A 21,896-nucleotide genomic window follows, 5' to 3' on the forward strand; every position below is an offset into this window, starting at 1 on the left:
AATGAAGTAATCGGTAATCAAATCTTATCACAGTCTTACATTACTGTGGTAAGAAATCAAGGCGTCAAACACATCTGTTTAAATTCGCCTCTGGGTATGTCGACCAAAGCTTGAGAAGTCACTCAACAGGGGGCCGCCATTCCTAGCTATCTGTTGACAATCTAGATCACTGTTTACTCAAATCTCTAATCCCGCGGTGTGTTAACACAAATTAAGTAAGCATCTGTCGCCGATCAAAAGGTGTGCATCTCAAACAATGCCAAGACAGTGACATAAAGGTCAATTGGCTTGTATCTACTTGTGGCTGTCCATCGTGGCGGCCATGTTGTTACGTCATGTATCGTCTGCTCTCAGGGAGACCATGAACGGCCATGTTGTCCCCAGAACGAGGCTGTGGTGTTCTCAATGAGGCATAGGAAAACAAAAGCTGATATATCTCCACCATTACTGATCCGACATCGTCATGCCGTAGTCTCTTCAGCTGGTCACATGTCGTCTGCTCGTTGTCACGTTAATTACAATAAAACTGTGCAATGAAATGGCAAGCCATTGACTGTCTCAAGGATCGCCGGTCCGCATTTGATCCCCACGGATCTGACAAGGGGGAGCTTTGATGTAAGGCCATTACCTGATTACGTACACTGATTAATGCAACCTGGCACATCGGACCAGACCACAGCGTCATTGATCGGGATGTATGTGCAACAGCGTTGTCAATCAGACGTCAGGACGGGGAAGGTATAACAGTGTAAGTGGGGGGAAGTTTGCCTTGCCATAGTTTATCATCTACATCATGGTGAGAGCAATATTAGCCTTCTGGCATGTATCTGAAAATATATCGAAACAAATTACTGGTAATTTATTATGGGTGGGTGGTGGGGGATGGGGTCTTGAAAACATGACACAAACACAAAGGGGTGTCAACAAGATTTATTCCAACTAGAAGGGGCGAGGGGGGCATAGAAACATGACACGGTTCCATTTTTTCAACTAAAAACATTATAAATGTGGATATTACTTGGGGACTGAGGGACTGGTCATTAAATATAAAGATGGAGGAATTGGGGCATCGGGGTAGGCATGTTACTTAAAATTGGCGTGTGTGTTGGGGGCGAAATAAATATGATACAGTCCTGAGACCAATCTCCAAAATCCATATTTAATAAATAATGAAACACTGTTTACTATGTGTGTTGCAATCATCGCAAGTTTGAAATACATGAGCGGACGTCAACAGATAATATTTTTCCAAATCGGGAAGGGCGGTCGGCCAGCCCAGTGGTTAAAGCGTTCGCTCGTCACGCCGAAGACCCGGGTTCGATTCCCGACATGGGTGCAATTTGTGAAGCCCATTTGGGTGTCCCCGGCGTGATATTGCTGGAATATTGCTGAAAGTGGCGTAAAACCATACTCACTCACTCAAAATCGGGCGCATGACAATCTCATCTTGCCTGAAGGGGTGTTATTGTACCACACTTCGGATATTATTTTACTACCAAAAGAAATGTCATTCTCAACAAAAATATTATAACGCTAAAATAAACCTCCATCGGGAAACGTGAACTTGATGCAATACTCACTGACGTGACATCGTGAAGATCCGGGTTAGAATTGATCTTCAGCAACCTATGCTTGTCGTTAGAGGCGACTAACGAGACTGGGTGGTCAGGCTTGCTGACTTGGTTGATACATCACAGCATATCCCAATTGCGTGGATCGATGCTCGTGATGTCAATCATTGGATCGTCTGGTCCACACTCGATTATTTACAGACCCCTGTCATATCGCTGGAATATTGTACAAACAACAAACATTGACGGGGACGAATATTTCGCTTCGTTGAGTCACCAGCAAAAACTGAAGAATTACATTACATATTCCTCTGTGAACCAGGCTTCCATGATCCATCCATACGAATCTTGAGTCATCCTGAATCATTGAATCCATGAATTCATACATGAATAGATCAATGTGTCCATCCTTACTTCTTACATCAAGAGACCGCCTCCGTGGTCTAGTGGTAGAGCGTCCGCCCGGAGAGCGGAAGGTCCGGGGTTCGATCCCCGACCGCGTCATATGTTAAAAGATGGTACTTGTTGTTACCCTGTCTGGCGCTCGGCGTTAAGGGGCTAAAACAAGAACTGGTCGGCTCGGAGTCAGTATACTGTGTCTGAGTTGGGTACTCGTGTTAAACTGCGGAATGGTATCTCAGTGAGCTAGCACTATAAATCGGCATCAGTCCATCAGCCACACAAACACACACATGTACATGCACGTCGCTATATAAGTGCAATAATCTTGGACGCGACGTTAAACACCATTTCACCTCACCTCTTACATCAAGAAACCCTCCGGTCTCATCCATGGGAACTCTCACTTTACCGTCATTCGCATTAAACCGGCAAAATCTTTCAGTTCCATTAGCGTATTGATGCATGTAAATAGAACTCTGTCTAAACCACATTTTGTATTACCCCAATAGATGCTTACAGACCAAAGGCTATCTCATCCAGTCATTTTAGCATTCTCTCCGGTAAATACGAATTCCTAGTTTTATAGTCACATTGTGTGGACTCCTATACCACGACAGATTCAGCTGAGAAAATCAATATCAGCATTTAACAGCTTGATATGGAACCAGTTCGCGTATACAGTGAAACCGTACGCTATAACATGTTGGTCATGTGACAAGACTGTGTCTCTTTGTAACATAATAATATAGTTATAATACAGTAGTAAAAGGAAAATGTCGGCCATGTTTGCTGAGAGTCACCTCCGGGACGAGTGTGAAGAACCTGACCGACCAAACACTTCATGATGTGTTCAGGCGAATGTTTTATATGCCGTCTAAGACCAATATATTTTTGGATTCTTCTAAATAATTAACCCGTGAAGATTCCGGGGTAGAATAGGTCTTCAGCAACCCATACTTGCCGTAGAAGGCGACTATGCTTGTCGTAAGAGGCGACTAACGGGATCGGGTGGTCAGGCTCGCTGACTTGGTTGATGCATGTCATCGATCCCAATTGCATGGATCGATGCTCATGATATTAATCACTGGATTGTCTGGTCCAGACTCGATTATGTACAGACCGCCGTCATATAGCTGGAATATTGTTGAGTGCGGCGTTAAATGATCCACGAGCGCCTTGTGTCATATCCTCTTTCATTTACAAAATTTACAAAGAAAAGCTACATATCCTCTCTAGACCTCTAAAAGTAGCAATGTTCCTGCAACATCACAATTTCATAACCTTTGCAATGTGCCCTTCTGCCCCCCCGTGTTTATATACAATAAAGTCTTCTTCTATACCGTTTGACAATTTCCCAAAGACTCACTTGTTTAAAAACGTATTTCCTAACCTCATTTAAAAATGAAAACATTTCACTACACAATAATACATCTATTCGTTGTCATCATCATATTTCACTATAACTATCAATCGTAAGGCATAACACTTGTTAAATTCCCATTTTATAGAGTAAAAACGCCCATGTACGTCTGGATATTCGGGACGTTTTCTGTTGTCAAGTCAAGGTACATTTTCGATTAAGCCTTATCATGCACCTACCACGTAAGCATGGCACGGACAAAGCAATGACAAGGCAACAAACTTGTTGAACTCACAGTCATCACCTACAATCACTTAAACAACGATTAAGCTGTTTCTTCCACTCAATCAACGCCGTTTCTCCATTGTGTTTACATGTTTACACAAAGCCCCGAGTGTCACAACGACGCCATCTTGTGTTACGTCACAATCATTGCCGCCATCTTGACGTTATGCAATGCCACTTTATGGCGCTATTTGTTCAATTACAGCGGCCGTTTCCTCGTCAAAACGTTTGTTCCCACGTTAAGTATTGTTCGGTGACATAACCCACTGGCTATCACGTTCGTTCAAACTGCTCTGCCCCACCTGCAGCCTTTAATCATGTAGATAATTCACCTTAGATCGCAAGGTTGTTTCTGTTGGCTGAGCTAGGGTTATTTGCAATTACATGCTAAACGATTTGGTACATTGGCCCTGGCGTTTATAAACTCCGCCACCAGCGTGGGTCTGACTGATGTGTTCACGGGATTACCAAGGTACGCAGCTAAGGGGATCGATTTCATACCCATCAAATGTCAATTGCAGATGACGTGACAGGAACCGCGTGGCTCTTGGTGCACATTTCATGCATTTTAACATGGATTTCAATACTGATACAACGGTAAGTTCTCACCGTTCATGCAATAACCAGTTGTCGCATCAGACCTTTAGATAATCTGTCACCCAGACCCCAGAGAATAAATTAAAATACGAACCCAACTCAAATCCAGAATGAATTGTCAGGTCTTGTTTGTATCCACTGTAGCACATTAAGCGTTGTTCTGGGCTCCATTGGATTTTATTTTTTAATTTGTAGGTATTTATATTTAAATAAGAAACTTTCTGGGACTAAATGCTGGTCTAACCTTTGAACGAAACAAACAGTTTAAGTACGTTTATAGTCACAACATTGTTATATATTTCTGATTAAAATGAACAAATATTTTTTTTCTGAAGCATTTTTGCACAGTTTTATTAATATGGACATACATGTATTTTTAACCTGATAGTTGGAACACATGCGGTTTCTTCATATAAAAATGACAAAGGCATTTGAAGTTGGTTGCTGTTTGTTAGGATTCATCGAAAGTAAACATGAACTGCCTCGGTGCCGACTTCAAAGCTGATTACACACAAACATTTCATAATTAGGGACCGTTTCTTGAAAAACATAACTTGTTTAGACAACGCTTGACAAAGAAAATCTGTCTCGGATGTTTGAGTCAGAATATGCTCACCTGTTCGCGAGTACAGTACCTAGTATCGTCAGTATTTGATCGACCCTTGAAGATCCGGGGTGGAACAGGTCTTCAGTAACCCAGGCTTGCTTAAAAGGGGACTATGCTTGTCGTAAGAGGCGACTAACGGGATCGGGTGGTCAGGCACGCTGACTGGGTTGATGCATGTCATCGTTTCCCAATTACGTGGACCGATGCTCATGATGTCAATCCCTGGATTGTGTGGTCCCGACCCGATTATTTACAGACCGCCTTCATATAGCTGGGATATTGCTGAGTGCGACGTAAACAACAATCAAACACTATTTGATCTTGATTCATAAACAATCATGATACAATCGGCATAACACCTGAGAATCTTGCAAAGATTTCTTATGATTATGGAAATGTTTTTGTCACTGTTATTTATTTGAATAGAGGCTTAAGTCTATGCTGTAACCTTCCCCGAATATAAATATATTTCCTGACGTTTCTTCAAAGCGACCATCGTACAATATGATACTGCAGATCAAAACAATGATGGTGAACCCACGACACACAATGGCCATGTTTGCATCCCCGTCTAGTACGCAGGTTGATAGAAATAGACAGGGGAGCGCCTTGATGCTATTTGCTATTCGTCTCTTCTATCTTGTGCGTCATGGACAACTCATGGATGATACACAACACCCATAAGCGGGCTAGGTGACGTCAGTGTTCGTCTTTATTCAAGGAAACATTTTCTTTAGAAGCTGTTGTGCAACCTTGATCAACGCGGAGCGCGGCCATTTATATTCTGGGTATTCCCAGTCTTTGTTCCCCTCGATACTACAGGCTCTTTCTATTCTTGACAAGGCAGCGGGGCAGCCTAGTGGTAAAAGCAGTCGCTCGTCACGCTGAAGACCGGGTTCGATTCTCCACATCTGTTCAACGTGTGAAGCCCATTTCTGGTTCCCCGTCATGATATTGTTGGACTATTGCTAAAAGCGGAGTAAAACACGACTCGCTCAAAACATGCATTCATCGGATAGCTGTTCGTATACGAAATGTGTTTCTATATTCAAAATCCAAATTGACTCTGTGGAGGGATGCAAATAAATGAGTGAGTGAGTGGGGTTTTACGCCGCTTTTAGCAATTTTCCAGCAATATCACGGCGGGGGACACCAGAAATGGGCTTCACACATTGTACCCATATCGGGAATGGAACCCGGGTCTTCGGCGTGACGAGCGAACGCTTTAACCACTGGGCTACCCGACCGCCCTGGAAATAAATGAACGGTTATGTTATGTTTAGTGGGTATTGTAGTGTGATGGTGCTTTCACCTTTAAACAGAGGTCGACACTAGCCGAAACTAAGGAATATCGAAACGAAACGATCGTTTTCTTTCCTTTACGCGAACACAGGGTGTCATCACTGATTTTCAGTGATCCATTCACATCACTGTTGTGTTTCCTTTCGCGCCCATAGGAATCCGTTTTGGCAAAAAATTCAGACTGATTATCCTTTGACGTTGATATTAAATATTTACTGGTATTTTGGGATTTTGGATGGGTGTTGGGTCCCTGTAACTTTCTTGTAGACCTATTACGGCGTCGGGGGCACGGGTGGCCCAGTCGTCTAAGGCGGCGCGATTCGCTGTGCAGAGTTGCGTCCCATGGGCACGCCAGAAACCTATGATTGTGGGTTCGAGTCCCAGTTCGACCCGATTATGTTTCTAGGTTTGTCTGCACCATACCCGTGCTTGTGGGTTTCACCGAAGTGGTAAACGTCTGAGACCTGCATCACTTCGGGCTTTCCTCCCACATTAAGCTGACACGCCGCGATATAACTGGAATAATGTTAAAAGCGGCGTTAAACCCAACTCACTCACTATTACGGCGTCTTTGTTGATTCTGTATGACAAGAGGGATGACTTTCCAATAGTCAACTTTCCCTTCATGTCCAGAAATATTCCAGTAGCTCCAGCCTTTGATGTTTACATTTCACAACTTGTGAGATACAATCGAGCATGCTCTTTCCACCAAGATTTCAAAGAGCGTCATACGACTCTTGCTCAGAAGTTGTTAGATCAAGGTTACAACATTCCAGGCCTCAGTAAAGCTTTTAAAATGATCTATGGTAGATATGTGAAGGACATTTCCAAATTTGATCAGTGACAATAATGGTGCCCGATGCAATTGCCTATTTTGACTTTTTCCATTTGTTCCCAGTGATTTTTCAGGTGAACAATTGTCTTGCCCTTGCATGTGTTTGTGATGGGTGCATCCGGTAGGGCGGGATGCGTTCGCCTTTCCGCGAACACCTGGTTTCATCACTATTTAAAAATGATTCATAAACACATGCTCATGATATAGTCGGAATCGTAATATCCTATTGGATATGGAAAGGGTTTTGCCGCTTTATTAATTAATTATATTTATGTTCACAATATCCCTCATGTAACCTCTTCACTCCGAGTCTATGCTCGCCGAATAAACTTTCAACCGTATCAACTACCGAACAATGACCTGGAATATCCCTAAACGTTCCACAACAAAATCATTTTCGACATATACTCACAAATCACGCAGGAGAATAACGACTAATTTAAAACGCCCACTAATTCGACCGCTAACAAGAGAGAGAAAACACTTTCACACATCAATTGTTCGATAAAATCGGTTCCATTGTTCAAATTAATACACTAATTAACGTCCGTTACAAAACACAAATGGCATCGTCGAACTTTGAAGGAGAACTAATTTGACACGACCCTGGTAATAGTCTTCTGAGTAGGGGAGATAACTCCCGATTGGCCTTTTGTCTATTCGGTGCTTCTAACAACAAACCATTTGTTCGTGTGGTCTCTAGCATTGCTCCGCCATTGTGCCAGACAATGCCCGACACGCCCACCCCTGACGTGCCCCACAACCGATCGTGCAGGGTTTATGCGCGCTCGCCATTACAAAAAAGGCCAAAAGCCCGTTGCACAGTAATATCCGCGATTGTGACAATGCTCGCATTGTTGTCCACTGTTTGCTAATCTGAGAATTAACACCCCCGTGTTGTGAATCCGATCTTGCCCCTAATACCCTCAGCGCTTCTTAAGGGATTATCGACTTGGGGATGTGAATGGGGATTAGTAGATTAGAGCTATGTCAAGTTTTAGCAAGTTTATAAACATTTGGGTTTGGCCATGTCAAGAGGTCACGGGATTCGGTGGTCATTTCGTGTTGACCTTGTCGATGGTCACTTCACTTGAAGCAGCGGGATATATTTTGTTAGACGTAAGTACTTGTGTTACTCTGCATGTTCGTAGACTTTCCTAATTCTAGCTTAGTATTGTCGAGGTATAGTTATGATGAAGTATGACATTGCTCTACGGACCTATTGGGCATCAGGTGCCCCGTTCCACAAAGCGATCTTAGCGCTAAGATGATCGTAACTCCCATACTTTAACACAGGCTTACGACAATCATAGCACTAAGATCACTTTGTGGAACGGGACCCTGGTCTATGAAATCTGAGGTTAATAATGTTTCTTTCTCAATAAACACCGGACGATGTAATAATCGCCTCTCGTATTTTCAACAGTTACTCGTACGAAACCGAAGAAGTGATTGCACATTACACAACTTTCTTTTTAGATTTTTTTATTTTGTAGAATCAGACTGAGTTGTTATTGCTCCTATCACTGATTCAAGACATACAAGCAATGTCTTTCTTAATAATCAATACTTTTAAAACATTTCTTAGGACAATCAGTTTGTCCAGAAAACGATTTTGTTTGTGTGAGAGAACCCGGGGCGTCGGGAATATATATGACGCTATGGCCTGACAGCAGAGCTTCAGATAAGAAGCGTATTTGCGTAACCGCCCCCCCCCCCCCCCCCCCCCCCCCCCCCCCAAAAAAAAATAATATTCAGAACCCAATTACTTTCAATCTACGTGCCTACAGAAACGCATACTTTAAATGAAAAACTCAAAAGTATAAAAACCACACGCGTAAATACCCAATGAAACTTTTTCAGCATGCGTAAAATGGAGCTAATTTCCGAACCAAAATTACGAGCTAATTTACTTTCCGAGTCAAGTCTATATATTAAGAACAGTTATATGCATCAAAAACACTATTTCATGTTGTTTTTTAAATTTTAAAATGTTCACTAAATTGAGGAAAAACGCAATAGAATGATGAGTAGATGAGTGAAAAAATATTGGTTACCAATGAAAAATGTAATTTCCCAATTAAAATAGAAACCCTAGAGTGAAAACTGAATGCTCAAAAAGTTATATGGACGTATCAATTACAGTGTCTCATATGATGCCTTATGAAAGTGAGTGAGTATGGTTTTACGCCGCTTTTAGCAATATTCCAGCAATATCACGGCGGGGGACACCGAGAAATGGGCTTCACACATTGTACCCACGTCGGGAATCGAACCCGGGTCTTCGGCGTGACGAGCGAACGCTTTAACCTCTAGGCTACCCGACCGCCCGCCTTATGAAAAGAGAAAGCCACGGGTATATTCCCCTCAGTCTGTATTACAGTACCTGAACCATATTATGTTTCCTCCGACCTTACTCTAAATGAAGCAAGTCTAGATTTTGAACAGGTTACCACCTCACTGGGGCTCCTTTTCAATATAAATGTGGTTGTTTGTTTTATCAAAATCATATATTTCCAGAGGCTAAGCCCTCCTAATCCAGAGTATTCGTGTATCCATCAGCTAGTGATGAGGATGTTGTGATGATCCATGTCGAACCTGAGAGTGACTCAGTGCTTGTGTATGTTGTCAAAGTAGGGTATTTTGATACAGGCATTTCCACATCTAAAAGGTTTTGTTCACCATCAGTGTAAAGTGACTGAAATCCTCGCGAATTTCTTAATTCAACACATCGTAAGTAACAATAACAAGCAACCCGTGTCACACGGTTCCTGATACGCACATTTGTATGTTTAATACCCGGTGTTAAGTCACCGGCGTGTTCGTATTATCGTTTGAATTTTAAACAACTGTGGGAAACATACACCCCGGGCCGCCTCATCGGTCTTGTGGATGGAGTCTCCGCCCTGAGAACGAAGGTCTGTGGTTCGATCTCCGGTTACCATGTAGACGTTAAAAGATGGTACTTGTTATTACCCTGGCTGGCGTCGGCATTAGGGGGATGAAACAGGGACTGGTTGGCTCGGAGTCAGTATACTGTGTTTAGTCACCCGCGTATTCGTATTATCGTTTGAATTTTTTAACAACTATGGGATCTTCACCCTTGTCATACATCCCGGGCCGCCTGATTAGTCTTGTGGATGGAGTCTCCGCCTAAGAACGATTTCGGTGGTTCGATCTCCGGTTATACCATGTAGACGTTAAAATATGGTACTTGTTATTGCCCTGACTGACGTCGGCATTAGGGGGCTAACACAATGACTGGCTCGGAGTCAGCATACTGTTTCTGAGCGGGGTATACATGTTAAACTGCGGCATGGTATATCAGTGGGTTAGCACTATTAATCAGGGTTAATCCGGCTAATACAAGCAGCCCCCAACACACATGCATGCACGTCGCTATATAAGTGCAATAATCTTGGACGCGACGTTAAACCCCATTTCACCTCACCAATTTACGCCCAACAGCCGCGCAGCCATCAAAGTGACACTCCGGTGTCAATTCAGCACCCGATATACATAGAAATAAATCAATATCTAGAAGCAGCTGTCTGCAGTTACACCACATTTAAAATATTCTGAAAACTGACAATGTCAACTTTACAGAACACGTTTATAACCTTTCAACAAATTGTATCAATATGGCGTCGCTCTCTTTATTCCCTCTTTTGCGCATGACCGGTTTTCACCCAGCATGCCCCGCGAAGCGCTACTGTTGATAATGTTTTTTAATGTGACGTATTTCTCTGTAGGGGGGAGATTTATGGCAGGAAAATGGCGTAATTCAGAAAAAATGTCATTACTGAAGTACACCTCCATCCTAACACAAGAATGTAAAGTACATTGTCGTCAGAATCTTTAAAATAAATCCCCAGCAACGTGTGCTGTCGTGAGGGTGAACTCAGTGAAGCGGGTGGTCCGGGGGTCTGTGTGGCGACTGACTGGATATGATATATACACGCAGAAGCGCGATGATATCAGTCTTATACATCGGCAGTGGGCGTTACATTCACATTAAGTGGCGACCGGCCCATTAAACGTGTACAGAGTATTGTCATACGTCGCTTGACAAGAACGTTGGAAGTACAGACATAAAATTGATTCATATATTCATACAAGCACAGATAAAAATTCGTCTGTATTTTATGTTTATATTTAACTTGGACATCCTTCAGAAAAATATTAATACCTATAGATATACTTTGTAACTTGTTTGTATTTAAGATTGCATGTGAACTATATTCTGTAAACATATTGTTTGTGTACTCCCCAAAAAATAAATCATAAATAAAATCCTTCAGAAAAATAATAATTTAGCTTTTTCAAAACAAAGGATACAAATTTTGCAAACTTAATAATATTATTCATATTTCTGAAGGAAAACAATGGTATCCACGTGTCATGGGTTGGATAAAAATAACAGTACTTTTGAAGAATACGGGTTCGCACTGCATATCAAGCAAAAATGTGATTCATCCGCGACAAGAGGCACAATATAGAAAGGACATATGCATTCATGCCTTGGTATTTGATAACATCTGACAGTTGTATGTAAATCAAACCCCGCGAAGATCCGGTTTGTAATTGGTATTCTGAACCCATGCTTGTCGGCAGAGCTCCAGATAACTTGTTCAGCAATTGAGTTTTTACACTAGGGATTCTGTTTTAATTGGGTTATTACATTTTTCAATGGGTTACCAATATTTTTTCACTCACCTTTCATCACTCGATTGGATTTTCCCCACAATTAGTGAACATTTTTAGATTTAAAAAAAATGAAATCATGTTTTAGATGTATATTTTAAATATAGGCTTGACTCGGAAAGTAAATTATCTCTTAATTTTGTTTCGGAAATTAGCTCCTTTGTACGCATGCTGAAAAAGCTTCTTTGGGTATATTTACGCGTGCTGTTTATATACATTTGAGCTTTTCATTTAATGCATGCGTTTCTGTAGGCAAGTTAATTGAAAGTAATTGTTTTTTTTGTTTTTTTTTTTGGGGGGGGGGGGGGGGGGGGTATTTTACGCAAATTCGCTTCTTATCTGAGGCTTCACACATTGTACCCATGTCGGGAATGGAACCCTGGTCTTCGGCGTGACGAGCGAACGCTTTAACCACTAGGCTACCCGACCGCCCCGAAATGTGCCGTGACCATGACCTTAAGTGTTAACGTTATTTATTCGAACTAAGTTCGAGTTTACGAGGTTGCCATCATTTTTTATCCCGATCAATTGTTGATTACGATAAGAACTCATTACTTTTTGGTGAAAACCCAAATCAAACTCAGTCTCCAGAAATAATCACCCTTCTATGACCACTATTGAAGTACCGTTGAAGTAAACTATTTGCTCGTTTTCGTATTTCGACCCAGCTGTTGTGGGCTGGATTTATCGATATTTTGCCGGTATTACAGTCATTATATCGCCACATCCCTTCTGCCGAGCCACAATCCTTACCCCACGTGTTGGCTACGCCAGATAATTAACACTTTTGTCCCAGGGTAACATTGCCGTACAAAGGTGACGTTACGGTCAAGGTCACGTTAAGGTCACTATCGATACTATCGAGACCACACACTCTTACCACTGCACGTGCAACACGCTCCAGGCCTTGGACTGGCCACATATCCTTGATTAGTGTTAACAATAACAATTTCTATCTCGCATAATCGATATCTTACAGGCTCGGGTTAATAGCTTACATGAAACGAGAAGCGAATGTAGTGCTCCTTTTAACATATTGATTTGAAGTCATTAATTCATTATGAATAATATTTGTTCCTATCAAAAAGAGTTGTTGTTTTTCCAAAATACTCCATAACCTTTAAATCGCTGCTTGTCTTCGACGAATAAATATTAAATAACCCTATGAAAGGCTATCTTAATTTCGAATGTGACGTTGTTAGCTATTATTGACGAAGAAAAGATGCTGTGGAGATAATTTTGACGTTTCCAGTGTCTTAAAATAGTCGTTGTACCTTGAAGGATTTTTTTAAAATATACCACACAAAAGAAGATTAAGAAGACCGAATCGTTCATTGTTATTGCAGATTAGCTCTAGTAATATGAAAGAATCGCGTGTTCTTCTTTTTGAGTAGTATACATCACAGCCTTTAAATATCTGCTTTCATCTTCGACGAATGAATATTTAATCACCCCAGTGGCTATCGTAAGGTAGATTGTGTCGTTTTTAGCAATTATTCATTAAGATTGACGATTGGGTTGCTTCAACGTATCTGAAAAAGCCATTTACCCAAGTGAGAACTATTTCACCGATAGTCGATATTCTCCATGCCTTTACAGATATTGTACCATGAAGAATTCAAGACATTGGAGACAACGATTTTGTGTCTGCTAAAGATGAATATAAGGAACCAATCCTGTCTTGATGAAAACGATCGAAATGATAATAGATTATAAAATTATATTAATAACGATTTATGTATCAGTTATAAAAAGACTCTTATCGATATTTTGTCTGTTTTGATGTTTTAAACAAATCTGTTTTCATAAAAGTGACGGAAAATAGTTATACGATCAATTGATAACGATTTATGGATTAATACGCCAGCCTTGACGATATTGTGTCTGCTTCATAAGATTTTCGTCAACAAATCCTGTTTAAATGAAGTTAGATGTAAGCTGTTTAATTATTTACCAGGTGTAGGAACAAACATGTACGTATATGCGTGTGTCCAGTAGGTTTGTTGTTTAACGCACACAGACAATCCAGTGATTGACATCATGAGCATCGAGTCACACAACGGAGATACGGTGACATGCATCAACCAAGTCAGCGAGCCTGACCACCCGATCCCGTTAGTCGCATCTTCCGACAAGCATAGTCGCCTTTTACAGCAAGAAGGGTTGCTGAAGACCTAATCTGACCCGGATCTTCACAGGTCGTGTCCAGTAGGACTCTGTTGAAGCACTCTATATGTCAAACGACCCCGGTGAGGATAAAAGGGGATGCTCTGAATAAAATATGAGCTTATAGCTTTGAGGCGAAGCGGAGCATGCTGATATTGCTTGGTTGAGCAGAAGGCTACCGGATAACCTTTCCCTTACAGACGAAGGGAGAGAGTTTTAATAAGTGAAATCATTCGAACGCATCAGGCCTTAGATCGTTCACAATCATGCATGCGATGTTTGATATTCAAAGGATGGATATATTTTATATGGTTAATTTATACGAGGCCCGTGAAGATCCGGCGTAAAATAGGTCTTCAGCAACCAATGCTTACCAAAGAGCGACTATGCTTGTCGTAAGAGGCGACTAACGGGATCGGGTAGACTAACATCTAGTCTCTGAAATCAACATATTTGACAGAAAAAAAGGTTGTTAAATTATAGTTATAAAGTATAATAAAAAGGAGACTTTCTTCATTTTCCTGATACTGCAGCAATCTAGACTTGCCAAACATTATAGACTTGCATGGGCTGTATTGGATATATTTGTTTCAGGGTTTGTATGACAAACTAGGGATAGGGTAAGGTTCGCTGATTTGGTTGATGCATGTCATCGTATCCCAACTGCGTGGATCGATGCTCATGATGTCAATCACTAGATTGTCTGGTCCAGACTCGATTATTTACAGACCGCCGCCATATAGCTGGAATATTGCTGAGTGCGGCGTTAAACAACAAATAAACAAACAAGCACATTGTATGGATTGAGGGACCGGTTTCGGGGACTTGGTTGATTGAGTGTCATCGTACGCCGATGGAATGAGACTTGCTAATAATATCAGTCACTGGATTGTCTGGTTCGCACTCGATTATCAGCATTTTCAGTTTCAGTTTCATGTTGTTTAACACCGCTCTCAGCAATATTCCAGCCATATGACGACTGCCTGTAAATATTCGAGTCTTGACCAGACAATCCAGTGATTGACATCATGAACATCGATCCACGCAAGTCGTCATGTAACAGGAATAATGGTGACTTGGCGACTGCAGCGAAACACATTGAACAATTCCAAATGAAATTCACAACCTTTGTAAATCATCGATTCCAAATCAGCAGTATATAAATATATGTATCGCAGTTGATTAAATCTCAAGCTGTTTTATTCATACACACATTCATTTCAATGACAGGTATAATTGACGAGAAAGTAATGTCACGTGACATGCTAGAATCTTATCTTATCTACGTTAATTTCTCACTTGTGTGATCTGCAGGAATTCCCGCAGGCCACAGGAGACGCTTAGATAACGAATCGTGATAGAAAGGTTTTTATCTCCATGGAAACCAAGACATGGAAATCGATATGGTTGAAATAAGCAATGTACATGTACATAGACAGTGGTGACTTACATAATATGTGTGTCGCAAACAGCCCACGTGACATGGGCAGGTGCGTGCATCGCCGCCGTGGCACAGGGACCATCGAGACGGCACAGGCTTTTAGCTTAACTCAAGATAGGTCTCATTTAGGTATAAAAATAATTATTATTAAATTTCATATGAATATTTTTGTTTTATGTTGATATTGTATAGCTACGTAACAGTTAAAAATGGGGACGTTCCATGTAGAAAATATATACAATATTCTATAAACTATAGAAACAGATACATAATAAGTCAGGCTAACAATACAAAGTATGTCAAAATCTTGTCATCTTATGATTATCTATAATAAGTACTGGGGTGGTCGGGTAGTCTAGTTGTTAAAGCGTTCGCTCGGGTTCGATTCCCGACATGGGTAAACTGGGTGAAGCCCATTTCTGGTGTCCCTCGCCGTGATATTACTGAAATATTGCTAAAAGCGGCGTAAAACCATACTGATTCTAATAAGTACTTCAGAGCTGTATACATGATAGCAGATTATATCTATAAGTAGGCTTAATATTTCTGTGATGTTAAGGATTTCAAAATATACATGTAATTGCTTTATAAGGAAAGAGAATTAACAGAAAGTGCCTTACATCTGAATATTTATAACAAGCCATCAGATGGTGTTCTTCATCTTCAAAGACTGAGCAGTGATCACAGATATGTTCTTCAAAGGTGTAGGTGTTCTTCCCAATTCTAAACGTCTGAGACCTGCATCACTTCGGGCTTTCCTCCCACATTAAGCTGACACGCCGCGATATAACTACTGTTAAAAGCGGCGTTAAACCCAACTCACTCTCTCACTCTTGCCAATTGAGTTCGATAAACCATTATTCTCGGTGCCTCGGTTTGGTACCTCCTGACATTAGCGCAGGTCAGTGGAGTTCCCGTGGGAGTACAACCCTTCTGTGAATCTGGGTAATGCAGAAAGCTGCCGTGTTGGGGAGTCTCGATATGTTCCAGAAAGTTCTTGGTGGGTTTGACCAGACAATGCTTCCTTGTTGAAGTCTTCATACGGTTGCCAGGAGACGGGTGCCTGAGCCGAACAAGTTTAACCAACCCAACCTCTCTGTGGCGTGTTTATTTCATCTGTAAATTATAATGGCGATGATAACAAATAATAGCAGTAAGAATATAAGTGTCCTGTCATTTAACCGGACTTACGAATAAACGTGTTCCAGTGTGTTGGACATCCTCATCACTCTTACGGCGATCGTAAGCCTTTCTTACATTAGGGGAGTTAGCGCTAAGACCGCTTTGAGGAACAGGACCCAGATATAGTTTTTGCTTCTGGGGATGTGCATTATTCCGGTGTATATAGTTTCATGGTTATCGATCTCTTCCGCTACAGAATATTCTGAGCGTTCGGGACGTCACGTTTGACGCAAGCGGTAGGAGCTTGACATTGCGAGCGGATGTAATGTTGCTAAATGCTACTCTTTCCCATAATGAGATGACACTGTGCACGAAGGTGGTTGTGGTTATATCCGATGCAGCTCTTGCCATCAATAATCTCAAAATACATACGGACTGAATATCACCAGTGATTTACAAACTGAACGTTTTTCTGTTTCTATTCTCGAGGTCCGGGTTCGATTCCTCACGTGCACAACGTGTGAAACCCATGCCCCAGTCGTGTTTTTCTTGAATATTGTTAATCGGCACAAAATAATACTCATTTACTATTCAGTCATCAATTGGCATGGTCTCCGAAACACACTCCTCTATCATCTGTATAATCATTTACTGTAACTGCAATGTGTTACTGACCCGTCCTGGGGCGGTCGGGCAGCCTAGTGGTTAAAGCGTTCGCTCGTCACGCCGAGGACCCGGTTCGATTACCGATATGGGTACAATGTGTGAAGCCCATTTCTGGTGTCCCCCGCCGTGATATTGCTGGAATTTTGCTAAAAGCGGCGTAAAACCATACTCACTCACTTCTGACCGTCCTGCCGCTCAACGATTCTGTAATGGAGACATCAAGATAGTCTGAATCCGGAACTAGACTCAACGAGCGCCTTTCTAGTTACGGAATCTACAAATTCCAGTGATTTCTTTGACTTGAACCATGTTGTGGTTGATCTAAAATGTATCTATAATTTTGCATAATGACCTAAAATTAAGTCAGTTTTCCTGGGGGCACGGGTAGCCCAGTCGTCTAAGGCGCCGCGATTCGCTGTGCAGAGTTACGTCCCTTGGGCATGCCAGAAACCTATGATTGCGGGTTCGAATCCCGGTTCGCCCCGATTATGTTTCTAGGTTTGTCAGCACCATACCTCTGCTCGTGGGTTTCACCAAAGTGGTAAACGTCTGAAACCTGCATCACCTCGGGCTTTCCTCCCACATTTATCTGATAAAATTATCTGTAATACTGTTAAAAGCGGCGTTGAACCCAACTCACTCACTCAGTTTTACTGGTAAAAATGCACGTTTAGAATGGCCAGTGAAATCCTCCCCCGGAACAACAATAGAGAGACGGTGGTAAATGACTGTGTCATATATATTGACGTTTGTAATTATTTTAAGATTTTTGTCACCGTTTTGAGCTGATTGTGATTTGAAACCTCAGACTGAATACGTCAGATTGTTCAAAGACACAACGACCAGAAGACCATGTGTTAAAGGAGGCATGTCATTGTGATTTGAAACCTTTGATCGGCCAATCAATTCGGAGCATTCTCTAAATGCCTTGAAAAGTTCTTAATAGAAGCCCTTATGCTACTGTACAAAAGACATGAAGACCAAAAGAGAATGTGCTGCTGTAGGCTTCAAATCCGATTAAACCCACAACCCACTTACACCAGCTTTTCGCATAAAACTCCGAGCAAATTGGAGGCGGCGTTGAGAACTTTCCGATATATGACCTGTCACTGCCGGAAACACTCGAGCACAAGATATATTGAATCACTCGCCTTATTAGAGAATAATGAACGATCCTTCAAATCGCCCCGGACAGATAAGTCGCCAAGGTTCAAGATAAGGCAACGGAGAATACAGGCTCTTTGCAGTGCAGGATCATTTATTTGAGAGTAGATGCGTGATAAGCGATACCTCTTTGCGCTGTGTGGATAATAGACTGTAAAGGGCAAAATCCGTCTGACGCCAAGGGACCGGTCATTTCACCCAGTTGACTTTCAAGCAAAGATCAAACTAAACTCTTAAAAGAAAATGTTTACCTAATGAGCAAATATATAACCTGGGGTGACATATTAACGACCAGAAGCACTGACAAAGCTGGAGATATAAGGCCACTTTTCACCATTGTAAACATTTAACGTCAGACGGTAGTAATATCGGTGATGCTGCGGAGCTTTGAGTAAACGCCGGGCGTGGAATGACGTTGGGTTTAACCTTAATTCATAACGTGACTGTTCCGTCACGGTATTTCTCCGTACCCGTTTCTGATTCATGAACGTTTTAAAACTTGGAAGTCGATAATTATTCACAGATTATTTAAATTTAAAAAGAAGCCGTTTATGAAATTGAAATATAGTAAGTAACGTGTCAAGCGTTATCCCGTCATTCCGATTGTGTTCTATAAAAGGAAAGGGCCAGTCGACTATTTCTGTGTCCGGAGATGAGATGTATAGGGAATCGTTGGTCGTGGGTTCGAATCCCAGATTAGCCCTGATTATAACTCTTGGACCTTCAGCAAAATACCCGTGGTCGCAAGTTTCGCCAAAGCGGTTTTCGTGTAAGGTCTGTGCCACTTTGGGCTGTGCTCAAACATTAAGCTGGCATGCGATGACATGAATAAATAATATTTCAAACCAGCTCACTCACTCATACAAGAAGATAATGGTCTTTAGCAAGCCATGTGTGTCGTAAGGTGAATAACGGGATCGAGTGGTCAGATTCGGTGATTCATGAAATCAGTCACTGGATTGTCTGGTCCAGATTCTTTTTACAGACCGCCGTCATATAGCTGAAATATTGCTGAGTACGGCGAAAAACAATAAACAAACACACACACACTGTCACCCTTGGATGATACTATTTTTACCTCGCAGTTAGACTAAACTTAACAGCCTACGACAAACCCCTTCACAAAATCTTAAAAAAACCACCCATTTACCCGTCAGCAACCTAATGGCTGAAGTTCATTGTACAGAACCTATCACCAAGAAACCCGATCTCTAAATCAACCCTTTTCAACCGGCGATCACACTCAAGTCAGTCTCGCTGAAATTCAATGACAATGTTTTTGTTAAAACACCAACGTACCCTTTCAGGTCGTCGCGAGCAGAGACTCGACTATCTCCCAAACACTATAATCTACCTTCAGCTATGCAAAAAACGACACACTCGGTAGAAACCAACACCCGAGCTACCATGACCCACATACGGACAAAAGCGGAGTTGCATGCCATAATATATTGAGAAAATAACAGTCCTCTTTTCTTTACCTGCTGCGAAAAGTGACACACTCGACGTGAAATACACGCACTAAGGTCCCGTCTCTCCCCTCCCCACCTACCTACAATGCTTCATTGAGTCCCCGAGATTGAGGAGAGGGCCTGTTAATATCATGTTTCTTGACCCAGGGGTAATTACACAGAAAGCCTGGCCCGACCCAGTCGGGCTTTCAAACATAACACGCCTGTTCGGAATGTGGCTGTGACCTCTCGCGGGGGTCGCGACGTTCTGCCTGTATAGACATCGCTGTCCTATTCCGGGGAAGACACCGAGCGGAGAGGTTTAGATCGGCTGTCTCGCGATTTGTGGATTTGGGATATTTTGTGATTGGATATTCCGACTGGGGTTTTACCTGTTGGTTAAGGTAACGTGTCTTAGTTGTCAGATGAGTGATTTAGTTGTTTGTTCAGTGGATAAGTATTGCCCGTTGTCAGTGTATTACTGTATTACTATCGTTACCGATATGCTTGACCGTGTAGCTTTTCTTCGCGTCGGGTTATAAACATCACGTCAACATATCGTTACATGTGAATTTACCCTGTCGGCGGTGTTAGATCTATACTAACATTTAGTCTCTGAAATATAAATATTTTAAGTTGTTTTTGTTTACAATGTCTATATACAAGGAAAGAGCCCAGAGACAAATGCTTCTGAAAAACTCGTTTGGGAGTTTTCCGGCAGGTTTGATTCAGCGTCTGTGTTAGAGACGACGTTTGGTCGTGTGATATTTTTTTTATAACTTACGTGCTTTGTTAAGCATCTATAACTAGTTAACCATTGGTGTCGAAGGGACAGAGTTTTGTAACACATGTTATAACAATTCCTAAACCCAGGTGAGCTTGCCAGTCGTGTTAATGAAAGACCGTACAATGCGGCTGTAAACCCAACCTGATCCTGCGCCACGACTGTGAAATTTATATTTTTTAAAATTAGTTTTTACTAAAAGCCTAAGCAAGTCAAGATCAAGCTAAACCAATTCCAGTATCCTTGAATCCACAAAGGTTGTTTTTGGAAAAACATAAATTATTTTAAAGAGACGTTGTTGTTTTTTATAGATTGTTACCCAACTCAACAAAACCCAAGTCTTACAAAGGTCAATGTTAAATCTAATGCCGATACGTAAACTATAAACTGTACTTAACATTTAATCAAAATTCGATCCCCGTGACGTTAATACCATTTACAAAGGTCACGTGTAGCAGTGTCTAACACGTGACATACTTCCCGCAACTATCAAAATGGCAACACGAACAACGAATAGCATTCATCTGTGACCTGTAAATATTTAACTAGCAATCCTGATCAATACAGTTTTATACCTACGTTCGTTTGAAATACATATCTCGTCTATTCAGTTTAATTACTGTATAATTTGAAACTACTTTTGACATTAATATTTCATATATATTGGAAACCTATATCTGTTTTGAACCTTTGATATGTGATATACGAACGCGGGTAGGTATATGGCATTCAATGAGGGGACATTCCATGTAGGGTGTATCATTGTCATCTAGGAATGCCTGTCATTATGAAGATAATGTATATACAATGTAGCAAATGTTGAATAAAATATCTCCCTCGCGTGCTTTAGGTTCAGCTCCACGGGGAGTATTAATCTCTTAATCACTGTAGAGTGAGTGAGTGAGTGAGTTAAGATTTAACGTCACATCGGCAGTATTTCACTGTAGAGATCACTGTAGAGATAGTCTGTCTTACAGACCCTGATACAAATATATATCAAACACAGCCCATGCAAGTCTATACTGTTTGGCAAGTCTAGATCACTGCAGTATCTGAAAATGAAGAGAGTCACTGGGCTCCTTTTTATTATATTTTTATTAAGGTAACTGAACAACTGTTTTTTTATGTAAGATGTGTTCATTTCAGACACTAGATGTTAGTCTAACTGTAGAGAGAGAGTTCAGTTATACATCTACATTAACAATATATTGCAGGGTGGCGGTGTTACATTATATATAAACATTGATCATTTGGAACGGTAATCAGACATTGTCGGTGTAGCCGTGCCAATGACGGGTTCGAATCCAACTTTGGTTGACATATTTCAAGAATTACCATGTTTAGGGCCATCTTAAACTATTTTGCCACATAACGAACCCGGCTTTTGACAGGGATATTTTTTTGTCTCCATGATATTCGTGACTTATTCCCATATGTCA

General features: G+C 41.4%; 1 protein-coding gene across 2 annotated transcripts in view; it reads left to right on the forward strand.

The window, feature by feature from the left end:
* LOC139461146 (uncharacterized) overlaps nt 1-21,896 on the forward strand; it is an 86,441-nt gene that overhangs the window by 51,074 nt on the left and 13,471 nt on the right. Inside the window, exon 1 of one of the 2 annotated variants that reach the window (XM_071242693.1) lies at nt 19,984-20,077. The exons of the other annotated variant lie outside the window; for it this stretch is intronic. The gene's annotated coding sequence lies outside the window, so the exon portion shown is untranslated. Of the gene's footprint in view, nt 1-19,983; nt 20,078-21,896 lie in introns of those variants that run through there. 2 annotated transcript variants of the gene reach the window in all.

This window comes from Haliotis cracherodii, unplaced genomic scaffold, assembly GCF_022045235.1.
Source record: "Haliotis cracherodii isolate W230 unplaced genomic scaffold, xgHalCrac1.p SCAF_14, whole genome shotgun sequence".
In the NCBI taxonomy this organism is placed as follows: Eukaryota; Metazoa; Mollusca; class Gastropoda; order Lepetellida; family Haliotidae; genus Haliotis; species Haliotis cracherodii.